Here is a 17,738-nt window from a genome sequence, read left to right as displayed (position 1 = left end):
ATACATGAAACTGCTATGGTAGGTTCATGGTATGTCCTCGTTCTGGGTGAGAAGGAATCGTTGCTATGGACCCCTCCGTTGCGTCGCAACGGCCGAAAAACCTCTAAATGTGGGGGTGTTTTTATGAAAAAACAATCTGCAGCATGAACCCTTGAAGCTGGATCATGAATTTTCTTGTGCTTAATCCTGATGTCATTCCCCATCGAACGAGCCTATCGCGTTAGGTTCTATTGGGTTGTCGACTACCCATGTCCGCCTACCGGTGTGTCTGTCTGTCTGTCTGTCTGTCTGTCTGTCTGTCTGTCTGTCTGTTCGGTCCAGCGCTCCGTTAATACAATGGCGATTTCGATGAAACTTGGTTGGGAGGTTCATTCCATGACCGAGTTGTGTGTAAATGAAAACCCTTGCTATGAACACCAACGTTGCGAAGCACCGGGACTTTCAAATACTTGAAAAATCATGAAAAAAAGGTTTTCGAAAATAAAACATCGGGCCACGAACGACTGTGGGCAGTAAATTCAGCCATATTGTCAAAAATTTACAGCCGGATCCAATGAAAACTGTGGAAGAAGATAGACTTTGAATGAAACCTGGTCGAAAACAATAAAAAAACGAAGTTCGTGATATCTCAGAGACTATGAGTCAGATATACATGAAACTGCTATGGTAGGTTCATGGTATGTCCTAGTTATGGGTGAGAAGGAATCGTTGCAATGGACCCCTCCGTTGCATCGCAACGGCCGAAAAACCTCTAAATGTGGGGGTATTTTTGTGAAAAAACAATTGCAGCATTAACCCTTGAAGCTGGAATCATGAATTTTCTTGTGCTTAATCCTCATGTCATTCCCCATCGAACGGGCCTATAGCGTCAGGTTCTATTGGGTTGTCGACTACCCATGTCCGCCTACCGGCTTGTCTGTCTGTCTGTCTGTCTGTCTGTGTTCGGTCCAGCGCTCCGTTCATACAATGGCGATTTCGATGAAACTTGGTTGGTAGGTTCATTCCAAGACCTCGTTGTGTGCAAATGAGAACCATTGCCATGGACACCAACGTTGCCCAGCAACGGGACTTTGAAATTTTAGAAAAATCATAAAAAATTTATTTTTTCGAAAATAAATCATCGGGCCAGGAGCGACTGTGGGCAGCACATTCTGGCATATTGTCAAAAATTTCCAGCCGGTTCCTATGAAAACTGTCGGAGAAGATAGACTTTGAATGAACCCTGGTCCAAAACAATAAAAAAAGAAGTGCATTATATCTCAGAGACTATGAGTCAGATCTACATAAACCTGAATGATAGGTTCATGGGATGTCCTACTTATGTGTGAGAAAGAACCGTTGCTATGGACGCTTTTGTTGCTCTCGTGACGGCTGAAAAACGACTAAATTCGAATTGATCGAGTTCCCATGTCCACCTCCATGCTTGTCTGTCTGTCTGTCTGTCCTGAGCATAGCCCCGTGGGCTTTGATCCGATCCTGAAAAAATTTTGGTGGGAGGTTGATGTCACGATTTCGTTGTGTTTTACTGAGAATGGGCGTGGTGTGCTCAATATGGGCGTAGCCACGCCCAAAAAACTTGTGCTTTTCGGGGGAAGCCGATTTCAATTTGCATCTTCTCCGAGGGGGTTTGTCGAATCTGACAGGGGTTTCGGTATTTGGTTCGCCCAATGGCACCTGCATAGCCCTACGGAGCTCGATATGTCATTTTCGTCCCAAGGTCAAGGTCGCGAACTTAGAAAATTGTGAATTTTGACATCAAAATCATACGACCGCAAAAACTTTGAGAGATTGGATGACAATATTTTTTATGCATAATCTTGAGGTCATTTCCCACCTCAATCTTGAAACCATTTTGGTCAATCTCGAACAGCTTGCCCGTGGCGCCCCCTTCAAGTTTGTTTTTACGCTGATTTCATCAAAGTCTGGATAATCCGAGGAGTGCGAAATGTCATATAGCCTATATGACGTTATATTGTTCCTGGAATGTTCCAGAGGAATTTTTGCACCAAAGATCATTATCCTTGACCTTTGACCTTTAAAGTTCACAAAGGTCAAATTTTCAAAGTTGGGGGAATCGAACCGGGTTTTCGACATTCTTCGACGAACTCAGTACAATAAGCTCTAGAACGTATCCTGTTTCCATATTTTAATGTCCACAACATTGTTTTGTGACCTTCAGAGGTTATGCAAAGGTCAAATTTTGAAAGTTGTTGAACAAAACCGGGTTTTCGACATTTTGCAGCTCATAATCTGTCACTCGTACCACATCATGTTGATCATTTTTATCACTTGGTCAACAATTTTCACATTGTCTCATCCTTGACTTCTTAAACAATACACATCATCAAATACCGCTCGTGAACCATTGTCGTCTTCAGACTTGCACACAACGCAGTGGGTAAAACTGACAACTCCAGTACCTCTACTATTGTGATAAATAAACGTGTTTCAACACTACTTACTAAGTTGTCTCTGTGGCGCAATTGGTTAGCGCGTTCGGCTGTTCACCGAAAGGTTGGTGGTTCGAACCCACCCAGGGACGATCTTTTATTTAATTGGTTCACGAAAAAATATTTTCACCAAAAATAAGTGACCACGATATTCGTGATTGTTGTGTGTCTCTATGTCTGTCTGTCTGTCTGTTGGGTCTTTGATCTCGACGAATTTTTTTGAAATTTGTTCTATCCTAATTATCAGTATTTCCGTCGATATGTTTGTCTGTCTGTCCCTCTGTTCGGTCCAGTGCTCCGTTAACACAATGGCGATTTCGATGAAACCTGATTGGAAGGTTCATACCATGACCGAGTTGTGTGCAAATGAGAACCGTTGCTATGGACACCACCGTTGCCGAGCAACGGGACTTTGAAAATTTGAAAAATCATAAAAAAAATAATTTTTTCGAAAATCAAAAATCGGGACACGAGCCACTGTGGGACGTACATTCATCCATATTGTCAAAAATTTCCAGCCGGATCCGATGAAAACTGTCGGAGAAGATCGACTTTGAAAGAACCCTGGTTGAAATCAATAAAAAAAGTTCGTTGTATCTCAGAGACTATGAGTCAGATACACATGAAACTGGTATGGTAGGTTCATGGTATATCCGAGTTATGTGTGAGAAAGAACCGTTGCTATGGACCCCAACGTTGCCTTGCAATAACCGACTACCCATGTCCGCCTGCAGGCTTTCTGTCTGTCTGTCTGGCTGTTCGGTCCAGTGCTCCGTTAATACAATGGCGATTTCGATGAAACTTGGTTGGGAGGTTCATTCCATGACCGAGTTGTGTGTAAATGAAAACCCTTGCTATGAACACCAACGTTGCCAAGCACCAGGACTTTGAAATATTTGAAAAATCAATGAAAAAAAAGGTTTTGGAAAATAAAACATCGGGCCACGAACGACTGCGGGCAGTAAATTCAGCCATATTGTCAAAAATTTACAGCTGGATCCTACGAAAACTGTCGAAGAAGATAGACTTTGAATGAAACCTGGTCGAAAACAATAAAAAAAACGAAGTTCGTGATATCTCAGAGACTATGAGTCAGATATACATGAAACTGCTATGGTAGGTTCATGGTATGTCCGAGTTATGGGTGAGAAGGAATCGTTGCTATGGACCCCTCCGTTGCGTCGCAACGGCCAAAAAACCTCCAAATGTGGGGGTGTTTTTCTGAAAAAACAATCTGCAGCATTAACCCTTGAAGCTGGAATCATGAATTTTCTTGTGCTTAATCCTCATGTCATTCCCCATCAAACGAGCCTATCGCGTTAGGTTCTATTGGGTTGTCGACTACCCATGTCCGCCTACCGGTTTGTCTGTCTGTCTGTCTGTCTGTCTGTTTGTCTGTTCGGTCCAGCGCTCCGTTAATACAATGGCGATTTCGATGAAACTTGGTTGGGAGGTTCATTCCATGACCGAGTTGTGTGTAAATGAAAACCCTTGCTATGAACACCAACGTTGCCAAGCACCGGGACTTTGAAATATTTGAAAAATCATGAAAAAAAAGGTTTTCGAAAATAAAACATCGGGCCACGAACGACTGTGGGCAGTAAATTCAGCCATATTGTCAAAAATTTACAGCCGGATCCAATGAAAACTGTCGAAGAAGATAGACTTTGAATGAAACCTGGTCGAAAACAATAAAAAAACGAAGTTCGTGATATCTCAGAGACTATGAGTCAGATATACATGAAACTGCTATGGTAGGTTCATGGTATGTCCTAGTTATGGGTGAGAAGGAATCGTTGCAATGGACCACTCCGTTGCGTCGCAACGGCCGAAAAACCTCTAAATGTGGGGGTATTTTTGTGAAAAAACAATCTGCAGCATTAACCCTTGAAGCTGGAATCATGAATTTTCTTGTGCTTAATCCTCATGTCATTCCCCATCGAACGGGCCTATCGCGTCAGGTTCTATTGGGTTGTCGACGACAAATGTCCGCCTACCGGCTTGTCTGTCTGTCTGTCTGTTCGGTCCAGCGCTCCGTTAATACAATGGCGATTTCGATGAAACTTGGTTGGTAGGTTCATTCCAAGACCTCGTTGTGTGCAAATGAGAACCATTGCCATGGACACCAACGTTGCCCAGCAACGGAACTTTGAAATTTTAGAAAAATCATAAAAAATTTATTTTTTCGAAAATAAATCATCGGGCCAGGAGCGACTGTGGGCAGCACATTCTGGCATATTGTCAAAAATTTCCAGCCGGTTCCTATGAAAACTGTCGGAGAAGATAGACTTTGAATGAACCCTGGTCCAAAACAATAAAAAAAAGTAGTGCATTATATCTCAGAGACTATGAGTCAGATCGACATGAAACCTGAATCGTAGGTTCATGGGATGTCCTACTTATGTGTGAGAAAGAACCGTTGCTATGGACGCTTTTGTTGCTCTCTTGACGGCTGAAAAACGACTAAATTCGAATTGATCGATTTCCCATGTCCACCTCCCTGCTTGTCTGTCTGTCTGTCTGTCCCGAGCATAGCCCCGTGGGCTTTGATCCGATCCTGAAAAAATTTTGGTGGGAGGTTGATGTCACGATTTCGTTGTGTTTTACTGAGAATGGGCGTGGTGTGCTCAATATGGGCGGAGCCACGCCCAAAAAAACTTGTGCTTTTCGGGGGAAGCCGATTTCAATTTGCATCTTCTCCGAGGGGGTTTGTCGAATCTGACAGGGGTTTCGGTATTTGGTTCACCCAATGGCACCTGCATAGCCCTACGGAGCTCGATATGTCATTTTCGTCCCAAGGTCAAGGTCGCGAACTTAGAAAATTGTGAATTTTGACATCAAAATCATACGACCGCAAAAACTTTGAGAGATTGGATGACAATATTTTTTATGCATAATCTTGAGCTCATTTCCCACCTCAATCTTGAAACCATTTTGCTCAATCTCGAACAGCTTGCCCGTGGCGCCCCCTTCAAGTTTGTTTTTACGCTGATTTCATCAAAGTCTGGATAATCCGAGGAGTGCGAAATGTCATATAGCCTATATGACGTTATATTGTTCCTGGAATGTTCCAGAGGAATTTTTGCACCAAAGATCATTATCCTTGACCTTTGACCTTTGAAGTTCACAAAGGTCAAATTTTCAAAGTTGGGGAATCGAACCGGGTTTTCGACATTCTTCGACGAACTCAGTACAATAAGCTCTAGAACGTATCCTGTTTCCATATTTTAATGTCCACAACATTGTTTTGTGACCTTCAGAGGTTATGCAAAGGTCAAATTTTGAAAGTTGTTGAACAAAACCGGGTTTTCGACATTTTGCAGCTCATAATCTGTCACTCGTACCACATCATGTTGATCATTTTTATCACTTGGTCAACAATTTTCACATTGTCTCATCCTTGACTTCTTAAACAATACACATCATCAAATACCGCTCGTGAACCATTGTCGTCTTCAGACTTGCACACAACGCAGTGGGTAAAACTGACAACTCCAGTACCTCTACTATTGTGATAAATAAACGTGTTTCAACACTACTTACTAAGTTGTCTCTGTGGCGCAATTGGTTAGCGCGTTCGGCTGTTAACCGAAAGGTTGGTGGTTCGAGCCCACCCAGGGACGATCTTTTATTTAATTGGTTCACGAAAAAATATTTTCACCAAAAAAATAAGTGACCACGATATTCGTGATTGTTGTGTGTCTCTATGTCTGTCTGTCTGTCTGTTGGGTCTTTGATCTCGACGAATTTTTTTTTTTTGAAATTTGTTCTATCCTAATTATCAGTATTTCCGTCGATATGTTTGTCTGTCTGTCCCTCTGTTCGGTCCAGTGCTCCGTTAACACAATGGCGATTTCGATGAATCCTGGTTGGAAGGTTCATACCATGACCGAGTTGTGTGCAAATGAGAACCGTTGCTATGGACACCACCGTTGCCGAGCAACGGGACTTTGAAAATTTGAAAAATCATAAAAAAAATAATTTTTTCGAAAATCAAAAATCGGGACACGAGCCACTGTGGGACGTACATTCATCCATATTGTCAAAAATTTCCAGCCGGATCCGATGAAAACTGTCGGAGAAGATCGACTTTGAAAGAACCCTGGTTGAAATCAATTAAAAAAAAAGTTCGTTGTATCTCAGAGACTATGAGTCAGATACACATGAAACTGGTATGGTAAGTTCATGGTATATCCGAGTTATGTGTGAGGAAGAACCGTTGCTATGGACCCCAACGTTGCCTTGCAATAACCGACGACCCATGTCCGCCTGCAGGCTTTCTGTCTGTCTGTCTGGCTGTTCGGTCCAGTGCTCCGTTAATACAATGGCGATTTCGATGAAACTTGGTTGGGAGGTTCATTCCATGACCGAGTTGTGTGTAAATGAAAACCCTTGCTATGAACAGCAACGTTGCCAAGCACCGGGACTTTGAAATATTTGAAAAATCATGAAAAAAAGGTTTTGGAAAATAAAACATCGGGCCACGAACGACTGTGGGCAGTAAATTCAGCCATATTGTCAAAAATTTACAGCCGGATCCTAGGAAAACTGTCGAAGAAGATAGACTTTGAATGAAACCTGGTCGAAAACAATAAAAAAAACGAAGTTCGTGATATCTCAGAGACTATGAGTCAGATATACATGAAACTGCTATGGTAGGTTCATGGTATGTCCTAGTTATGGGTGAGAAGGAATCGTTGCTATGGACCCCTCCGTTGCGTCGCAACGGCCGAAAAACCTCTAAATGTGGGGGTGTTTTTATGAAAAAACAATCTGCAGCATTAACCCTTGAAGCTGGAATCATGAATTTTCTTGTGCTTAATCCTCATGTCATTCCCCATCGAACGAGCCTATCGCGTTAGGTTCTATTGGGTTGTCGACTACCCATGTCCGCCTACCGGTTTGTCTGTCTGTCTGTCTGTCTGTCTGTCTGTTCGGTCCAGCGCTCCGTTAATACAATGGCGATTTCGATGAAACTTGGTTGGTCGGTTCATTCCAAGACCGAGTTGTTTGCAAATGAGAACCATTGCCATGGGCAGCAACGTTGCCCAGCAACGGAACTTTGAAATTTTAGAAAAATCATAAAAAATTTATTTTTTCGAAAATAAATCATCGGGCCAGGAGCGACTGTGGGCAGCACATTCTGGCATATTGTCAAAAATTTCCAGCCGGTTCCTATGAAAACTGTCGGAGAAGATAGACTTTGAATGAACCCTGGTCCAAAACAATAAAAAAAAGAAGTGCATTATATCTCAGAGACTATGAGTCAGATCTACATGAAACCTGAATGGTAGGTTCATGGGATGTCCTACTTATGTGTGAGAAAGAACCGTTGCTATGGACGCTTTTGTTGCTCTCGTGACGGCTGAAAAACGACTAAATTCGAATTGATCGATTTCACATGTCCACCTCCCTGCTTGTCTGTCTGTCTGTCTGTCCCGAGCATAGCCCCGTGGGCTTTGATCCGATCCTGAAAAAATTTTGGTGGGAGGTTGATGTCACGATTTCGTTGTGTTTTACTGAGAATGGGCGTGGTGTGCTCAATATGGGCGGAGCCACGCCCAAAAAACTTGTGCTTTTAGGGGGAAGCCGATTTAAATTTGCATCTTCTCCGAGGGGGTTTGTCGAATCTGACAGGGGTTTCGGTATTTGGTTCGCCCAATGGCACCTGCGTGGCCCTACAGAGCTCGATATGTCATTTTCGTCCCAAGATCAAGGTCACGAACTTAGAAAATTGTGAATTTTGACATCAAAATCATATGACCGCAAAAACTTTGAGAGATTGGATGACAATATTTTTTATACATAATCTTGAGGTCATTCCCCACCTCAAGTCTTCAAACCATGTTGCTCTATCTCGAACAGCTTGCCCGTGGCGCCCCCTTCAAGTTTGTTTTTTCGCTGATTTCATCAAAGTGTGGATAATCCGAGGAGTGCGAAATGCCTTAGAGCTGATATGACGTTATATTGTTCCTGGAATGTTCCTGAGGAATTTTGCCACAAAGATCATTATCCTTGACCTTTGACCTTTAAAGTTCACAAAGGTCAAATTTTCAAAGTTGGGGGAATTGAACCGGGTTTTCGACATTCTTCGACAAACTAATGACAATAAGCTATAGAACGTATCCTGTTTCCATATTTAATGTCCACAACATTGTTATGGGACCTATAAAGGTTATGCAAAGGTCAAATTTTGAAAGTTGTTGAACGAAACCGGGTTTTCGACATTTTGCAGCTCATAATCTGTCACTCGTACCACATCATGTTGATCATTTTTATGACTTGGTCAAACATTGTCACATTGTCTCATCCTTGACTTCTTAAACAATATACATCATCAAATACCGCTCGTGAACCATTGTCGTCTTCAGACTTGCACACAACGCAGTGGGTAAAACTGACAACTCCAGTACCTCTACCATTGTGTCAAATAAACGTGTTTCAACAATACTTACTAAGTTGTCTCTGTGGCGCAATTCGTTCGCGCGTTTGGCTGTTAACTGTAAGGTTGGTGGTTCGAGCCCACCCAGGGACGATCTTTTATTTAATTGGTTCACGAAAAATTATTTTCACAAAAAAATAAGTGACCACGATATTCGTGATTGTTGTGTGTCTCTATGTCTGTCTGTCTGTCTGTTGGGTCTTTGATCTCGACGAATTTTTTTTTTTGAAATTTGTTCTATCCCAATTATCAGTATTTCCGTCGATATGTTTGTCTGTCTGTCCCTCTGTTCGGTCCAGTGCTCCGTTAACACAATGGCGATTTCGATGAAACCTGGTTGGAAGGTTCATACCATGACCGAGTTGTGTGCAAATGAGAACCGTTGCTATGGACACCACCGTTGCCGAGCAACGGGACTTTGAAAATTTGAAAAATCATAAAAAAAATAATTTTTTCGAAAATCAAAAATCGGGACACGAGCCACTGTGGGACGTACATTCATCCATATTGTCAAAAATTTCCAGCCGGATCCGATGAAAACTGTCGGAGAAGATCGACTTTGAAAGAACCCTGGTTGAAATATATTTTAAAAAAGTTCGTTGTATCTCAGAGACTATGAGACAGATACACATGAAACTGGTATGGTAGGTTCATGGTATATCCGAGTTACGTGTGAGAAAGAACCGTTGCTTGACCCCAACCTTGCCTTGCAACAACCGACTACCCATGTCCGTCTGCAGGCTTTCTGTCTGTCTGTCTGGCTGTTCGGTCCAGTGCTCCGTTAATACAATGGCGATTTCGATGAAACTTGGTTGGGAGGTTCATTCCATGACCGAGTTGTGTGTAAATGAAAACCCTTGCTATGAACACCAATGTTGCCAAGCACCGGGACTTTGAAATATTTGAAAAATCAATGAAAAAAAAGGTTTTGGAAAATAAAACATTGGGCCACGAACGACTGTGTGCAGTAAATTCAGCCATATTGTCAAAAATTTACAGCCGGATCCGATGAAAACTGTCGAAGAAGATAGACTTTGAATGAAACCTGGTCGAAAACAATAAAAAAACGAAGTTCGTGATATCTCAGAGACTATGAGTCAGATATACATGAAACTGCTATGGTAGGTTCATGGTATGTCCTAGTTATGGGTGAGAAGGAATCGTTGCTATGGACCCCTCCGTTGCGTCGCAACGGCCGAAAAACCTCTAAATGTGGGGGTGTTTTTATGAAAAAACAATCTGCAGCATTAACCCTTGAAGCTGGAATCATGAATTTTCTTGTGCTTAATCCTCATGTCATTCCCCATCGAACGAGCCTATCGCGTTAGGTTCTATTGGGTTGTCGACTACCCATGTCCGCCTACCGGTTTGTCTGTCTGTCTGTCTGTCTGTCTGTCTGTCTGTCTGTTCGGTCCAGCGCTCCGTTAATACAATGGCGATTTCGATGAAACTTGGTTGGGAGGTTCATTCCATGACCGAGTTGTGTGTAAATGAAAACCCTTGCTATGAACACCAACGTTGCCAAGCACCGGGACTTTGAAATATTTGAAAAATCATGAAAAAAAAGGTTTTCGAAAATAAAACATCGGGCCACGAACGACTGTGGGCAGTAAATTCAGCCATATTGTCAAAAATTTACAGCCGGATCCTATGAAAACTGTCGAAGAAGATAGACTTTGAATGAAACCTGGTCGAAAACAATAAAAAAACGAAGTTCCTGATATCTCAGAGACTATGAGTCAGATATACATGAAACTGGTATGGTAGGTTCAGGGTATGTCCTAGTTATGGGTCAGAAGGAATCGTTGCTGTGGACCCCTCCGTTGCCTAGCAACGGCCGAAAAACCTCTAAATATGGTTGTATTTTTATGAAAAAACAATCTGCAGCATTAACCCTTCAAGCTGGAATCATGAATTTTCTTGTGCTTAATTCTCAGGTCATTCCCCATCGAACGGGCCCATCACGTCAGGTTCTATTGCTCGTCGACTACCCATGTCCGCCTACCGGCTTGTGTTGTCTATGGGTAAATTTTAATGTTGGTTTTAGACTTGCACCTTTTATGTCAAATTAATGTTGGGAAGTCGATCTCGTCGAAAAAAAATATATTGAATTTTTTTTTGAGATTTGTTCTTCCCTGATTATCAGGATTTAAAATGGCGATTTCAATTAATACAATGGCGATTTCGATGAAACTGGGTTGGTTGGTTCAGACCATGACCTAGTTGTGTGCAAAGAGAACCGTTGCTGTGGACACCATCGTTGCTTCGCAACGGGACTTTGAAATTTTTGAAAAATCATAACAAAATTATTTTTTCGAAAATCAAAAATCGGGCCATGAGACACTGTGAGCAGTTCATTCAGCCATATTGTCACAAATTTCCAGCCCGATCCTATGAAAACTGTCAGAGAAGATAGACTTTGAATAAACGCTGGTCGAAAACAATTAAAAAACGAAGTGCGTTCTATCTCAGAGACGATGAGTCAGACATACATGAAACTGGTATGGTGGGTTCATACCATGACTTCGTTGTGTGCAAATGAGAACCGTTGCTATGGACACCACCGTTGCCTCGCAACGGGCCTTTGAATTATTTGAAAAATCATAAAAAAATTATTTTTTCGAAAATCACAAATCGGGCCACGAGCGAGTGTGGGCAGTGCATTCAGCCATATTGTCAAAAATTTCCAGCCGGATCCGAAAAAAAATTTCGATTAAAAATGTTTCTTTCATCTACCCTTTGTTGTTAGTCGTGGTGTCGGTGTGCTGGGTCGTCGATCGAATCGAAAAAAAAAATTTTTTTTGATCTACCCTATTTATCAGGATTTCTGTCAATGTTTGCCTGTCGGTTGGGTGGTCGATCGAGTCGAAAAAAAAAATATTTTTTTAATTTGTTCTACCCTTATTAACAGTATTTCCGTCGATATGTTGGATAGTCGATCTTCTTGAAAAAAAAAATTGGAATTTGTTCTACCCTTATTATCAGTTTTTCCATTGATGTTTGTCTCTTGGGTTGTCGATCCAGTCGAAAAAAAAATATTTTTTTTTATGTTTTTTTTAGATTTCTTCTTCCATGATTATCAGGATTTAAAATGGCGATTTCAGTTAATACAATGGCGATTTCGATGAAACTTGGTTGGTAGGTTCATACCATGACCAAGTTGTGTGCAAATGAGAACCGTTGCTATGGACACCACCGTTGCCTAGCAACGGGACTTTGACATTTTTGAAAAATCATAAAAAATATATTTTTTCGAAAATAAAACATCGGGCCAGCAGCGACTGTGGGCAGTACATTCAGGCATATTGTCAAAAATATACAGCCGGATCCGATGAAAACTGTCGGAGAAGATAGACTTTGAATGAGCCCTGGTCCAAAACAATAAAAAAAAACGAAGTGCGTTATATCTCAGAGACTAGGAGTCAGACATACATGAAACTGGAATGGTAGGTTCATGGTATGTCCCACTTATGTGTGAGAAAGAACCGTTGCTATGGACGCTTTTGTTGCTCTAGTAACGGCTGAAAAACGAGTAAATTCGAATTGATCGACTTCCCATGTCCAACTCCCGGCTTGTCTGTCTGTCTGTCCCGAGCATCGCTCCGTGGGTTTGATCCGATCCTGATCTAATTTTGATGTGAGGTTTATATCATGATTTCGTTGTGTTTTCCTGAGATTGTGCATGGTGTGCCCAATATGGGCGGAGCCACGCCCAAAAACATGTGCTTTTAGGGCGTAGCCGATTTCAAGTTGCATCTTCTCCGAGGGGGTTTGTCGAATCTCACAGTGGTTTCGGTATTTGGATCGCCCAATGGCATCTGCATAGCCCCACCGAGCTCGATTTTCATTTTCGTCCCAAGCTCAAGGTCACAAGGTCACGAACTTAGAAAATTGTGAATTTTGACATGAAAATGCATCTCCTGCGTGGGGGTTTGTCAAATCTGGCAGGGTTTCGGTATTTGGTTCGCCCAATGGCACCTGCATAGCCCCGCGGAGCTCGATTTTTCATTTTCGTCCCAAGGTCAAGGTCACGAACTGAGAAAATTGCGAATTTTGACAAAAAATCATACAACCGCAAAAACTTTGAAAGCTTGGATGACAATATTTTTCATGCATAATCTTGAGGTCATTCCCCACCTCAAGTCTTCAAACCATTTTGCTCTATCTCAAACAGCTTGCCCGTGGCGCCCCCTTCAAGTTTGTTTTTACGCTGATTTCATCAAAGTCTGGATAATCCGAGGAGTGCGAAATGTCATATAGCCTATATGACGTTATATTGTTCCTGGAATGTTCCAGAGGAATTTTTGCACCAAAGATCATTATCCTTGACCTTTGACCTTTAAAGTTCACAAAGGTCAAATTTTCAAAGTTGGGGGAATCGAACCGGGTTTTCGACATTCTTCGACGAACTCAGTACAATAAGCTCTAGAACGTATCCTGTTTCCATATTTTAATGTCCACAACATTGTTTTGTGACCTTCAGAGGTTATGCAAAGGTCAAATTTTGAAAGTTGTTGAACGAAAACGGGTTTTCGACATTTTGTAGCTCATAATCTGTCACTCGTACCACATCATGTTGATCATTTTTATCACTTGGTCAAAAATTATCACATTGTCTCATCCTTGACTTCTTAAACAATATACATCATCAAATACCGCTCGTGAACCATTGTCGTCTTCAGACTTACACACAACGCAGTGGGTAAAACTGACAACTCCAGTCCCTCTACCATTGTGTGAAATAAACGTGTTTCAACGATACTCACCAAGTTGTCTCTGTGTCGCAATTGGTTAGCGCGTTCGGCTGTTAACCGAAAGGTTGGTGGTTCGAGCCCACCCAGGAACGATCTTTTATTTAATTGGTTCACGAAAAAATATTTTCACCAAAAAAATAAGTGACCACGATATTCGTGATTGTTGTGTGTCTCTATGTCTGTCTGTCTGTCTGTTGGGTCTTTGATCTCGTCGAATTTTTTTTTTTTTTAATTTGTTCTATCCTAATTACCAGAATTTCCATCGATATGTTTGTCTGGCAATCCCTCTGTTCGGTCCAGTGCTCCAATAATACAATGGCGATTTCGATGAAACTTGGTTGGTGGGTTCATACCATGACCTAGTTGTGTGCAAATGAGAACCTTTGCTATGGACACCACCGTTGCCTAGCAACGGGACTTTGACATTTTTGAAAAATCAACAAAAAATAATTTTTTCGAAAATCAAAAATCGGGCCACGAGCCACTGTGGGACGTACATTCAGTCATACTGTCAAAAATTTCCTGCCGGATCCTATGAAAACTGTCGGAGAAGATAGACTTTGAATGAACCCTGGTTGAAATCAATAAAAAAAAAGTTCGTTGTGTCTCAGAGACGATGAGTCAGATACACATGAAACTGGTATGGTAAGTTCATGGTATATCCGAGTTATGTGTGAGGAAGAACCGTTGCTATGGACCCCAACGTTGCCTTGCAATAACCGACGACCCATGTCCGCCTGCAGGCTTTCTGTCTGTCTGTCTGGCTGTTCGGTCCACTGCTCCGTTAATACAATGGCGATTTCGATGAAACTTGGTTGGGAGGTTCATTCCATGACCGAGTTGTGTGTAAATGAAAACCCTTGCTATGAACAGCAACGTTGCCAAGCACCGGGACTTTGAAATATTTGAAAAATCAATGAAAAAAAAGGTTTTGGAAAATAAAACATCGGGCCACGAACGACTGTGGGCAGTAAATTCAGCCATATTGTCAAAAATTTACAGCCGGATCCTAGGAAAACTGTCGAAGAAGATAGACTTTGAATGAAACCTGGTCGAAAACAATAAAAAAAACGAAGTTCGTGATATCTCAGAGACTATGAGTCAGATATACATGAAACTGCTATGGTAGGTTCATGGTATGTCCTAGTAATGGGTGAGAAGGAATCGTTGCTATGGACCCCTCCGTTGCATCGCAACGGCCGAAAAACCTCTAAATGTGGGGGTGTTTTTATGAAAAAACAATCTGCAGCATTAACCCTTGAAGGTGGAATCATGAATTTTCTTGTGCTTAATCCTCATGTCATTCCCCATCGAACGAGCCTATCGCGTTAGGTTCTATTGGGTTGTCGACTACCCATGTCCGCCTACCGGTTTGTCTGTCTGTCTGTCTGTCTGTCTGTCTGTCTGTCTGTCTCTCTGTCTGTTCGGTCCAGCGCTCCGTTAATACAATGGCGATTTCGATGAAACTTGGTTGGGAGGTTCAATCCATGACCGATTTGTGTGTAAATGAAAACCCTTGCTATGAACACCAACGTTGCCAAGCACCGGGACTTTGAAATATTTGAAAAATCATGAAAAAAAGGTTTTCGAAAATAAAACATCGGGCCACGAACGACTGTGGGCAGTAAATTCAGCCATATTGTCAAAAATTTCCTGCCGGATCCCATGAAAACTGTCGGAGAAGATAGACTTTGAATGAACCCTGGTCGAAAATAATAAAAAAAGTTCGTTGTATCTCAGAGACTATGAGTGAGATACACATGAAACTTGTATGGCAGGTTCATGGTATGTCCTAGTTATGTGTGAGAAAGAACCGTTGCCCTGGATCCCGACGTTGCTTTGCAACGGCCGAAAAACCTCGAAATGTGGGGGTTATTTTCATGAAAAAACAATTTGCAGCATTAACCCTTCAAGCTGGAATCATGAATTTTCTTGTGCTTAATCCTCAGGTCATTCCCCGTCGAACGGGCCCATCGCGTCAGGTTCTATTGGGTCGTCGACTACCCATGTCCGCCAACCGGCTTTCTGTCTGTCTGTCTGTCTTTTCGGCCCAGTGCTTCGTTAATACAATGGCGATTTCGATGAAACTTGGTTGTTAGGTTCATACCATGACCAAGTTGTGTGCAAATGAGAACCTTTGCTCGGACACCACCGTTGCCTATCAACGGGACTTTGAAATTTTAGAAAAATCATAAAAATTTATTTTTTCGAAAATCGAAAATCGGGCCATGAGGCACTGTGAGCAGCACATTCAGCCATATTGTCACAAATTTCCAGCCGGATCCTATGAAAACTGTCGGAGAAGATAGACTTTGAATGAACTCTGGTCGAAAACACTAAAAAAACGAAGAGAGTTATATCTCAGAGACTATGAGTCAGATATACATGAAACTGGAATGGTAGGTTCATGGTATGTCCCACTTCTGTGTGAGAAAGAACCCTTGCTATGGACGCTTTTGTTGCTCTCGTAACTGCTGAAAAACGAGTAAATTCGAATTGATCGACTTCCCATGTCCACCTCCCGGCTTGTCTGTCTGTCTCTCCCGAGCATAGCTCCGTGGGTTTTGATCCGATCCTGATCAAATTTTGATGGGAGGTTTATATCATGATTTCGTTGTGTTTTCCTGAGATTGTGCACTGTGTGCCCAATATGGGCGGAGCCACGCCCAAAAAACATGTGCTTTTAGGGGGTAGCCGATTTCAAGTTGCATCTTCTCCGAGGGTGTTTGTCGAATCTGACAGGGGTTTCGGTATTTGGTTCGCCCAATGGCACCTGCATAGCTCCACCGAGCTCGATTTTCATTTTCGTCCCAAGCTTAAGGTCACAAGGTCACGAAATTAGAAACTTGCGAATTTTGACATGAAAATGCATCTCCTGCGAGGGGGTTTGTCAAATCTAGCAGGGGTTTCGGTATTTGGTTCGCCTAATGGCACCTGCATAGCCCCGCGGAGCTCGATTTTTCATTTACGTCCCAAGGTCAAGGTCACGAACTGATAAAATTGCGAATTTTGACATAAAAATCATACAACAGCAAAAACTTTGAGAGCTTGGATGACAATATTTTTTCTGCATAATCTTGAGGTCATTCCCCACATCAAGTCTTGAAACCATCTTGCTCTATCTCGAACAGCTTGCCCGCGGTGCCCCCTTCAAGTTTGTTTTTACGCTGATTTCATCAAAGCGATTTCATCGCTGATTTCCTCTCATACATTATTTTTAACAACAAAAACGATCTTATAATGCTTCATCTTCCTCTCTCACACATGTGGTACTCTTTACTGTTTCACAATGCACTACTCTTCTGCTATTTTAACAGACTGCTCTCATTTTGACCTCTCCTTCATTCCTTGCCTAAAAAATCCAACTATTACAGCATTTCTTCTCTCCATGCTCTGAATTCGCCTTCATTGCATCCATCAAGAATTGTGTTAAATCGCATCTCTGACCTAAAACTTTTAAAAACCACAGTTTGCCATGGATGCTCGCTTTCCATAAACCATTCTTTTTTTCCAACTTCAGTGCCAACTCACCCCCTTCACCCCTCACTCTCACTCTCAAAGCAACCATCCCACTCTTCTCCCTCCAAGGCTCCCTCTCACCTCACTCAAAAATTCCCCCTCACCTTTCTCCCACCTTTCATCCCCCTCACTCTTCCTTCTCAAAGTTTCCCCCCTCTCATCCACCAACCTGCCTCCCTCCACTGCCCTCTCACCTCCATCTCTTCACTCCACCTCCTCAAATCCTCAACTGCCTTCTTCCTTGTCTCTTGTCCCCCCTCTCCCCCAGCACCACAGAGCCTTTTCTCCTCCTCATTCGGCCCCCTCCCCTCGCTAATTTTCCAATAACCCCCACTCCTTCAGCAACCCTCCCTACCTCCCCCCCCCGCCCCCTGTCCCTCCCCCCCCCTCCCCCTCCACCTCCTGCACCCAAAGCCTCCTCCCCTTCCTCTTCATTAAAAGTGTGGACCTCAAATATCCGGGGCCTTCGCTCAAACCTTTCAGATCTTTCCATACAGGTTGCCACTGACAAACCAGACATTATCTGCCGAACAGAAACTTTCCTCTCCCAAGACGTGTCTGACTCCCAAGTAT

At 42.5% G+C, this 17,738-nt stretch overlaps 3 non-coding genes across 3 annotated transcripts; all 3 read left to right on the top strand.

Annotated features, from left to right (window-relative positions):
* Nucleotides 1-2,468: 2,468 nt before the first annotated feature.
* On the top strand, nucleotides 2,469-2,542 carry TRNAN-GUU (transfer RNA asparagine (anticodon GUU)). Its single transcript has one exon. It is a non-coding gene; the product is annotated as a tRNA-Asn (tRNA).
* A 3,457-nt stretch (nucleotides 2,543-5,999) lies between these two features.
* TRNAN-GUU (transfer RNA asparagine (anticodon GUU)) lies at nucleotides 6,000-6,073 on the top strand. The gene has a single exon. It is a non-coding gene; the product is annotated as a tRNA-Asn (tRNA).
* Nucleotides 6,074-13,664: 7,591 nt separating this feature from the next.
* On the top strand, nucleotides 13,665-13,738 carry TRNAN-GUU (transfer RNA asparagine (anticodon GUU)). The gene has a single exon. It is a non-coding gene; the product is annotated as a tRNA-Asn (tRNA).
* The last annotated feature ends 4,000 nt before the right edge of the window (nucleotides 13,739-17,738 follow it).

Source organism: Eptatretus burgeri, chromosome 2 (genome assembly GCF_056783735.1).
Source record: "Eptatretus burgeri isolate ZD-2024b chromosome 2, Ebu_testis_v1, whole genome shotgun sequence".
In the NCBI taxonomy this organism is placed as follows: domain Eukaryota; kingdom Metazoa; phylum Chordata; class Myxini; order Myxiniformes; family Myxinidae; genus Eptatretus; species Eptatretus burgeri.
The sequence above is the reverse complement of the archived record's forward strand: the minus strand, read 5'-3'. Positions and strand labels throughout refer to the sequence as shown.